This window comes from Mastomys coucha, unplaced genomic scaffold, assembly GCF_008632895.1.
Source record: "Mastomys coucha isolate ucsf_1 unplaced genomic scaffold, UCSF_Mcou_1 pScaffold19, whole genome shotgun sequence".
Classification (NCBI taxonomy): Eukaryota; Metazoa; Chordata; class Mammalia; order Rodentia; family Muridae; genus Mastomys; species Mastomys coucha.
In genome coordinates, this window is record NW_022196901.1 from 145,367 (window position 1) to 156,397 (window position 11,031).

An 11,031-nucleotide genomic window follows, 5' to 3' on the forward strand; every position below is an offset into this window, starting at 1 on the left:
ATAAGAGGAAAGGTCAAGTGTTTTTCTTCAGAAAGGCAATTTCATAAAACTAGTACTTACTGAGTGTCCTGGGATTAGAAATTGAAATATTGAGTACTACTGAGTACTCAACTAACAGTATTTGGGAGAATTTGAAATTCAGACAAGCCTGAACATTGTTTCAAAGGCAAGAAATAATGTTTAAAGGGTTTTTGGACTTAATGAAATGCTTGCAACTTTTAAAAGGGGTAGATTTATACACGGTATGATAATGTTGACAGAAAATCCTAAATGCTCTAGTATAGACTAAAATTACTTTCACTGCTCCATGTATTTTATGGGTCCATTCAAATGTTTGTTCATTTGTTAGTCTTTGTTTTGTTTTTGTGGAAAACGTTTGCCGTTTTGACAGGGACTGCCTTCTCTCGGGATTGCTTGCAGCAGTGTGGGCATCTGAATAGCACTAAATCTTCTAATGTAAGATACCTTTCAATCCATTAACATGAGTGTGTTCCCATTTAATTGTATTTTCCTCGCTGTTACATACTTTTCAGTTTACCCTTCACCTAAATAGTATTATGCACTTAATTTCTTTTTTGGGGGGAGGGGAATGGCTCACTGTTAATATATATCAACACCAGTGATTTTTATATATTGATTTTCTGACCCACAACTTTCTAACAGTATCTTGGTGTTGTCTTTTTGATAATTATAATTTTGCCGTCAGTAGAGACAATTTCACTTTTCCTCTTTTCAAAAGAATGCTTTTGAATTCTTTCTCTTGCCACATTACACTGGCAGACTTTTACTATAAAAATAAGCCATGAGAACAGGAGCCCGTGTCTCCTTTCTGTCCTCAGAGGAGAAGTTCCACTATTGAGAACCACAACAGCCGCGAGCATGACACGCAGAATTCTTTCCTAGGTTGAGGTACAGTCCTTCTGGACCTGACTTGTTCAGTTCTAATCAAAAGGACTCTAAATTTTGTTGCTTTTTCCTGCATCTAATGATATGATCATAAAATGTTATGGTGTGAATCTGAAGTGTCCCTCACTAGCTTTTGAAGGCTTGTATGGTGGCATTATTTGGGGATGGTGTGCTAAGTCTAGAAGGTAAAGACCTAGTTGGAGGAAGTAAGTCCTTGGGGATACAGGACCCCTGTCACTTGTGGACTGCCTCCTGACACATGGTAATATGAATAGCTGCCCCCACCACTACCATGATCTACAGCTGCTGGGGCAACGCAGCTCTGGACTGAGAGTCATGAAACTGTGAACCAGAATAAACCTTTTCTTTCTTGTTTCTGTTGGGCATTTTTGTTACAGCAAAGCAAATGTAACTAATACTTATGAGCATGCGTATTTTCATACTATAAATGTGATGTATTAGAGTTGAAGTGTCCTTGTATCTAAGGGACAAATCTCACTTTGTCTTAGTGAATGATCCTTTTAATGGGTTGCCAAATTTGATTTGCTCATATTTTGTTGAAGACATCTATATGTATGATTGTCAGGAATACTGGCCTATTCTTTTCATTTCTTGTACTAGCCATATGTGGCTTTAGGATCAGGATAATACTGAACTCACAAAATGAATTCAGAAGATTTTTTTCTCCGCTTTAGTATTTTTTCCCCACCTTGTTTTTCTAAGTCATGTTCTCTCATTAAACCTGTAATTCACTACAGCAGCTAGTCAGGAAACCCCCAAGGGATCCTCCTATCTCTGCATATCCAGTACTGAAATTATAAGTATGGTCATTTCCAGCCTTTTATGTGGGGGCTAAAGATCTGAAACCAGCTCCTCATATTTGTATAGCAAGTGTCCTACCAACGGAGCAATCTCCCTACCTCCACTTCTGGTTTTATCTTTTTTCTTAGCCAATAAAGTTAAGAATCTGTGTGTTGGTTAGTTTTCCTCAACTTGACACAAACCTAGACATACTTGGGAAGAGGGAATGTCAACTGAGAATTGCCTCTATCAAACTGGCCTATGGGCATGTTTGTGGGGCATTTTCTTGGTTGCTGATATAAGTGAGAAGAGCCAGCCCACGACAGGTTGCCTCATCCCTGAGCAGGTGAGCCTGGGCTGTATAAGAAAGGTAGTTGAGCAAGCCAGGAAAAGCAAACCAATGAACAGTGTTCCTTCATGATCTCTGTTCCAGTTCCTGCCCCAGATTCCTGCCTTGAATTCCTATCCTGGAGTCCCTCAGTGATAAGCTATATAATACAAAGAACACCCTCTTCCCTAAGTTGATTTTGGTCAGTGTTTTATCACAGCAATAGGAAGCCAACTAGAAAAGTTTGCCAGTTTTTAATCTCTTTTCAAGAAAATCAAATTTAGATTTTTTTCTCCATTATTTTTCATACTTTATTATTTATGTTCTGATCTTTGCTATTCCTGCTCACCCTTTTGGGTTTTGTTTGCTTTTTTAAAAATTTTCTTGAGAGATAGGGCTACTTAAGTTTGTTTGTTTGTCTTAATAAGCATTTATTACTCTTAAGTTCCCTCATGGATTTTGACGTGCTGTGTTTCCATTTCTGTTCATCTCAGGAAGCACATTTTCCTATTTCCCTTTCAATGTCTTCTTTGACTCATATTCACAAAGCATATTGTTTAATCTCCATGTATTATTAATTTCCTGACAGCCTTCCTGTTGCTTTCTATCCTAATGGTATTCCATTATGACAGAGAATGATACCTGACATGATTCTGAGGAAAAGGTACATGTGATTCAGCCCTCCTCAATGTTTCAGGCCTTGTTTTAAAGCTTAGTCTATGTGAGAGAACAGACTGTGTTGAAGAAGAATGTGTTCTCTGGCTCTGCTCGAGGAGATTTTCTTCTGTCTCGCAATTCTATCTGTTCTACAGCCTGATTCTAATCCAACCTTTCTTCACCAACTTCCTACCAGAATGGTCTGTCCATTGTTGAGAATGGGACACTCACGTTCCCCAACTCTGTTGTATCACAACCTACATGCCCGGATCCTGTAATATTTTTTCTATATTTAGCGTGTCTATGTTGGGTATATGTATAGTTTTAATAGCTTCTCAATTCACATTCTTTATCATTGTGTAATGACCTTCCTTATCTATTTGTACAGTTTTTTAAAATATGTTTATGTGTGCATCTGTTTAAGTGTATGCCATCTGTGCAGCTTCTTGCAGAGACCAGAGGGTATCCAAATCCATCAGATGACTATCCTATGTGGCAGCTAGGAGCTGAACTCCATCCTCTGGAAGAGCAGCAAGTGCTCCTAACAACTCACCTACCTCTCCAGCCCTGTTCTTTTTTTTTTTTTTTTTTAAGTTTTATTGCATTATGATGAGAAAAGTTACATGATTTTAATTTATCTGAATTTGTTAACATTTAAAAACATATTTTAAGTAAATAGAATTAAATCATATTCTTGTTTCCCTTTTGTACCCCAACTCCTCCTAGAGATCCCCCTTCAATACCTATAATATACTTTTGTCATATTCTTTAAAATGTATAAAATATTTCCAGCCCTGTTCTTACAGCCTTTTGCTTAGAGCCCATTTAACCAACATAAGCACAACTACAGTTCTCTCCTTCTGCCTCTCTCCATGACACTTCGTTTGAAATACCTTTTCCTCCCATCATTTTCTATGCACACGTGTCTCTATTTCTTTGTATACCATTATTTGACTTTATTTCTTCCCTTGTGTGTTACAGTTCCATAGCTCTGCAGTCTTATGTCTTGCACTGCTGCCTGGGCATCTCAAGAAGGAGACCCTGCTTCTAGACTTTACTGGTATTTACGCAGAGATGGATCCCCGCACTGGTTAGCCTGAATTTCTGGATGGCCAGCTGAGTGTGACCATGGACTGGGAATGCACACTATCAAGTTCTCTAACTAGACTTGACCTTGGCTCTAAAGTCAAGCGGAACCAATGACTGGGCTATGGTCTCTCAGGATTCTATGGCTACATTGTGAAGTCAAACAGAGTGCTAGCTAGGTGCTAACTATTGCTAATCATTCAGGGTCACAGACTGGATTCTCTGCCAGGCCTCACAACAATTAGCATTCTGTAGTTGACTAAGACTGACAGCTAGGGTTTGAGTTTGGGTAGAACCACTGCTTGGAATGGGTGGGTCCAGAGGCTACCCTACATAAAAATTCATGGTTGAGGCTTGTCTCCTCACCTGGGTGGAACCCCAGACTCCACACTGGCTGACCTTTCATCCGTGTTTCTACAAGTGATGAGCTTGGCTTTGTGGGTGGGCTATGCTGTTGACTGGTGTCTCTACCCCAGCACCAGTGCAGTCAGGAGCACAGAGATACCTCTGTGTTCCTCAGGTTCCTTAGTTCTGCCTGACCTCAGAGGCCTTGCCCTGCAATTACCCACAGTGTTTCCCTTGAGGGGAGGCAGGAATGCACTTCCTGGTAGCATCTCAGAATGCTAAGGAAGCTAGCTAGTCTGCTGGGCTCTTTTCTTAATGTGGAAAATGTAGGTTCCCAGCTCTCTCTGTGAGAGAGGTGGGAAGTCAGAGGTCAGAGAGGTGGCCATGTGATCCAAGACATTACTTTTACCCTTCTACGACAGTCAACCGTGTAGTTTTTTCAAGTTCACTCTCAAGATGGAAGTTTTCACAAAGGTGTTCTCGTCCATGGGAATGAAATGGTTACTTTCTACAGTGGGTGGTGGGGCCCCTACTCTGCCATCTTGTTGATATTACTCTCTCCAAGTATCTCTGTATAAACTTATAATTTCCCCCTATAGCCTGCTAACATCAAATTAAAGTGAACATAGCCAAAACTTTGAACTATTTCCAGAGCATCTGGGAAGACTAATAAATGAAATAATACGATGCATAAAAATCAGGAGTAAGAAGCTAGTTTGAACAGAGGCACTGAACAAGTTAAACAGTAAGTTCAGACCAGCAGCTTTTGCACTGCAGCTCTAGCTATAGGCTAAGCCTCAGTTTCTCACTTCACTGACCACTGGAAAAAAGATGACAAGCCAATAGTCGTCACTAAGTGCCTACTATGTATCCCACACCGTGCTAGAGGTTAGACTAAGACAAAGTTTACTCCTGAAGAATCTCTAGCTTATAGGGAAAACCGTTACACCGATGTTAGAGCAGAGGTCCAGACTAAGTGGTACCAGATAAAGGGATGAACTGACCCTCTTGATGACACTTAGAAAGCTTCCGAGGATTAAACTCAGACTTTCCTGTAAACAAGGCATGCATTCTACCACTGATTTACATCTCCAGCCCCATAATCATGCTGCTCCATCCGGGGCCTGGAGAATGAGCAGGAAATTTCTGCAAAGCCCTCTAAGTGAGTTTTTTGTTTGTTTTGGGTTTTCCCCTTACTCATGTAAAATTCTTGTTATACTATTATGGTGATGTTTATATATATATATCCTTATCTAAAATCAAAGCAGAATCCAATCAATGCCAAAATAGGCACTAAATATACCAGAGACTAACAGGCCTGAGGATGTAGTTTGAGACATTTTTGGACATTCTTTCTCCTGAACATAAAATATTAAGAAAATAATCTATTGTTGGCCCTGGTTTTATTTGGTAATAGATGGGATTTTGTTTGTTTGTTTGTTTCTACCAAGGAACAGATTCAAACTGAACAAAAATGTGGCTGACTGACAAAGGTGTCTGTAGAGATAGAAATGACCAGTAGTTAGTCCGAACATCTTGATTTTAGGTCACGCTGCTCTACTATTGTTTATTTTCCTTTGCTTAACATACTTCAGTAAGATTTCTACAACTTTCCTTGGTAATATGTCTTCTATAATCCCTGGTCTTAGATCTCATCTACCACATGAAACACAGTACTTTAACGTTTAATTACTAGTTAGAGCAGTATGCACCCCTACAAACTAAGATGAGATTTCTCAAAATCTTGACTTGTTCTGAAGTAGTAGATCAGGTCTGTGAACTGACTTCGGCCTCCAAATCTGTAACTCCATCTGTAAATGATTTGTCAAGTGATTGCAAAGACACCCATCCATTTGGTGTCTAGACTGACCATCTACTCATGTCCTCTTTCTAAGCTTTGGCACACTTCAAATTAGGCAAGGGAACTCACTGCTTGTATATCTGTGTAACAAGCAGTTACGATGTGGTTTTGTTAAAAAAAAAATCGTGTTTGGTGTTCAGCGAATATCTCTTCATTTCAACTCCATTCAATGATCTTGTTCGTACACTAACTCCTTCAAACATTCCATTCCCTCCTACCCTCTGAGAGGATGAGATTTGGTATGCTAAATGTCCTGTAGGGTGAACTCTGAAGGTACTTGGAAGTGTTTTCACAATGCCATTTGGCCACAAAAGGGGAACAGTACAATCTTGAACTTTGCTTAGTTGTTCCAGAATGACTTCTACCTTCTGAGTTATAACCAACCAACTTCTGAGTTCCCACTGAACTCTCAAGGCAGCACACAGTGTCTGACTGCAACCAACTGAGTCATTGGTTTTTGTGACCTGTGGAACACAAAGGGAGGATTTTAGCTCATCTCAAATAACTGGTTAATTGCATCTGATTGCCTAAGAACTGACTAAAAGAACGAAGCCCAGCATAACTGTACTCGAGACCATCAGAACCCCACTACTAACAGGTCTGTCCCTTGGGTGTGCAGATGTCACTAAGGTACTCAGTTCTTAGGGACCCTTAAACAAGAGCACCTCTTGACAGCCAGAATGTCTTCCAGAATAAACTTATCCTGACCAAGTCCTTGGCAACCAGCACAAAGATTGCCACATCAAGTGACTTTTCAGTACTGTGTTCCCAATTCCTAACTGGCATGAAAAAACATATCACATTAAAAGTATGACCGCCTCTACAGGGATACTTCTCACAAAGAGAGAAAGAGAAACAAACAAGAAAGCAAGAGAAGAAAGGTGATGGATACCGATAATGGACATGCGACTTTGTTTGACTGTGGTTATAACTTTACTGTGTGTATATATACCAAAACATCATGTTTAAAGACTTTAATATATACAATATCCTTTTTTAAAATTGAGTTGTTTTTCCTTATTTATTTATTTATTTATATATGAGTGCACTGTAGCCGTCTTCAGACACACCATAAGAGGGATCCCATTACAGATGGTTGTAAGCCACCATGTGGTTGCTGGGATTTGAACTCAGGACCTCTGGAAGAACAGTCAGTGCTCTTAACCTCTGAGCCATCTCTCCAGCCCTACAATAATATCTTAGTTATGCTTTTCATCCCTGTGAAGAGACTCCATGACCAAGGCAACTCTTATAAAGGACATTTAATTGGGGCTGGTTTATAGGTTCAGAGGTTCAGTCCATTATCATCAAGGTAGGAAGCATGGCAGTGTCCAGGCAGGCGTGGTGCAAGGAGAACTGGAGAGTTCTACATCTTCATGCAAACAAAGCCACAAGCAGACTGTCTCCCAGGCAGCCAGGAGGAGGGTCTCAAAGCCCAACCCCACAGTGACATACTTCCTCCAACAAGGCCACACCTCATAATAGCACCAGCTAGGCCAAGCATATTCAAACCACCACAAATAAAAAACACATTACTTGCATTTTTGTCATCTTGCCTTGAATCAGGGGGAAAAAAATCCCTTGCTCTGTTACTTGGGAATCATTAATGTATACAGCAACACATGGAGCCTGTCAAACCAACCCAAAGTATTTCAGCTTTGTTGTATTTTGAAGGAGGGCTGTGTCTCTCTTACTACTGAGGTCTGCAGGCTGTAGTTATGAAGTCCTGCAGCCTGAGTCTTGTCACCTACAAAGAGGTGGTGGTGATGTTATGATGAGCATGTTAGGAAGACTGCTGTAGGATACCAGGGAAAGCCAGGGAACATGGGCAGGCCGTTGCCACATCCCATGCTGTTCTGGGCACTTCCTCAGGAAGCAGGAGGATTGCCCCAAGTTTGCACTGGTGTTCAAGGCAGTGATCTTAGCTCGGGCAGGAAAAGAGAGAAATAATGGCAATAGCCAGGCTTGCTCTTTCTATGACAACTCAAGAACTGTCAAATGGGGTCAATGAGCAATTTCTCAGATTCTCAATGACCTAAGGACCTTACCCCTTAAAGATTCCACCATTTCTGAACAAGAACACTTTGAGGACCAAAGTTTTTTTCAAATAGATGTGTCTTGGACACAAACCATAGCAGAGGATTGGACACAGAAGTAGGTTAGCTCAAGGCTTCCATGTTGTGTGGTCTTTTTGTGTATACTTTTCCTTTCAGCAATGGGGAGAAACTCCTCTAGATCTAAATGTTATACTTTAAGCTAGAAGTCTCTATAACCATCCCTAAGCTTCCTGATGATGTGGATTTGTCTCAGCCACCTGTCTGCTATGTTGAGAAGACTAAGAAAGGATCAGGCATGAGTAAATCATCTTTCCTGTGGCTATGCTAGCCGCAGAGGGAAGCTGTAGCTTTGTGTGTTAGGGCTAACCAGGAATGGAGAGAGAAAGTGCCATCAGGTAAGTGGCTAAGGATCTGTAAGATAAATCTACTACCACCTGCCACCCATGCAAGATGATAAAGTGACTTGGGAAACAGATGGACTGTTTCCAGGCTAATGGTTACTTCTTACAGTATAACTAATAGCTACTGCATACCATGAAAAGGGCAGCCTCTAGAAATAGACTTGGAAGTTCAAATCCACTTCAACACTTGCTGGCTAGACGATGTTAGACAAGTTGCTTCATCTAAAAAAACAAAATTAAGTATTAGTGAACTAATCAGGAATTTAGATCAGTACGTGGTACATTATGTCCCCAATTGATGCTAACTGTTATTACCATCAGAAGTAAACAGAGACTTGTGAGATAGCTCCATGGGTAAAGACACTTGACATGAAGCTTGGCAACATAATTCAATTCTCAAGATCGACGTGGTGGTTAGGTTCACACACACAGGGATTACATGCACACATAGATATATAACTTAATGCTGTAATTTTTTAACAGTATCAGAAAAATCCTTTCCCTTAGAGTGTGCACAAATTTGATCACAATCTGTCCATGGCAAATTAGTTCACCTAGGTTAAAGAAAGAAGCTACTAAAACCAGACTCAAGACTTTGAGCCCTAACTGGCCTTGTTCTGCACAATTACCTTGACTATAAACTGATAATTAGTCATAGTCAGCTACTTCACCAAGACTTGAAGGTGTTCTAAAGAGAGACTTTGGATCCTTCAAATTTCACCATCATTCTTGGGATAATTATTGAAGAAACATGCCCTTACACCGTGGTTTGGAAGCATCCTCAGTCTTCTTATCTAGGGGAACTACTTGTCGTCATGGAACACAGTATTTGTCTATTCAGGGAAACATATGACTTGATCAAATGGAGTCCATGCAGCCTGTAGGGAGCAGACAGAGACAGCAAACCATCTGTCTGTCCTTCATGCAGTGATTTCCCTACTTTGCTAATTGCTATAAGTCCTTGATCTTGAAGTAGCACTTTTGCTTTGTTTTTTTAAGTACTAGCTTAAGTATGGAAATCTGCTTCTAATCCCCATCTTTCCTAAACTCTCCCTCTGTGTTTAAATTCCAATCTGGTAACTTAAGCTGACTCTCTACTACTTGATTTAGGAGGCAGACACAGTGCATGGAAATGGCCTGTAGCGTGAAAAGGATCATATTGGAGTCAGTATTGCATCAATGGTCAATCTGCAATTAAAAGCTTCATGTGATGAATCGCCTTTGTAAAAACCAGGCATTTGGGGAAACATCTTACTTCAAATATACAATGTTCTGTCTCTTAGCCAAGTACACGTATTTTAAAGAGCTGCTATGCAATTAATGTGTTTGGAACATGTGACTGCTTAAAAATAGCAACACTGTGAAGTTCAAGCTTTGTTCTTTTGCCAGTTTTGGAGGTCTATGAGAGGAAAGGATTTAATGATCATAGTGACTAGATAAAACCAGTGCTTCTGTGTATTTGTCTGCTTTGTCTCATTGAGTATGTCCAAATCTGTACACAGAATCCAAATCATATAACTGAACTTGTTAACAGTAACACAGAATGCAGGAGGTTGCTTAGAAAAGTGTAGGGGAATGCCAGGACAGGGAAGAGGGAGTGGGTGGGTTAGTGAGCAGGGGGAGGGGAGATAGGTAAGGGGGTTTTCAGAGGGGAAATGAGGAAAGGGGATAAAATTTGAAATGTAAATAAAGAAAATACCTAACAAAAAAATAAAAATAAATTAAAAAAAAAAGAGGAGATACTGAAAAGCAACAAGCAGGGATGGAAGAGAAGAGGAGGCTGTTTGTCTTCTGTGTGCCTAAAGCTAGGCCAGGTCCAGCCTGTATAGACCCAGTAAGATACCTACAGACCACGTAACAAGAAGAGAAAAGAGAATTTCCTCAATCTAGGAATTAAAATCTAGTGTATGAATTGAACTTCAGAAGTGCTTCCAGGCCAATAAGGCCATCAAAATGTGCTCTCCACATTCCGCAATAGATCAGAGAGCAACTCCAAGAGCAGAGACAGGTCCACATGGGAGAGAAAATTGGTAGTGTAATTGAACAGGGAAGCTAGGCTCAGTGTTTTACACTCTAGTGCCCTGACACCCGAGGTTGAGTCATCCAGGCAGGAGCCTATATAGCCTAAGCAGGTCTGGACATATAAGAGTTTAAGATAGACTAACCATTAGGGTATTTCTGAAGACAGCCTTTCAGCATGAACCCAGCAGCTAGTGAGGAAGAAAACCCCCCACCAAGATAAATTGTTTTAAAAAAATCTGCTATGTACTTTGCAGAATTTAGACATTTGTGGTTGTACAGTCACAGATAAAACTCTGAATTGAATGGTTCTGAACATCTGATTTCCACTGGGGATATTGTTGTCTTTGTAGACTGGTCACACAGAGCATATTTCCAGTTGCTACCTATCCTATTCTACTTTTTAATTTGGATCTGAGGATGAAAGGTTCAGAATTGAAAATTCACCTATCTCATGACTGCCTTGCTATGAATAGCCAAAGGTTGTTGTATCTGTACATATGTACAAAAGTATGTATCTACCCCTTCCCCAAAGAGAGAGAAGGAGGGGGGAGGAAAGAGAGAGAGAGA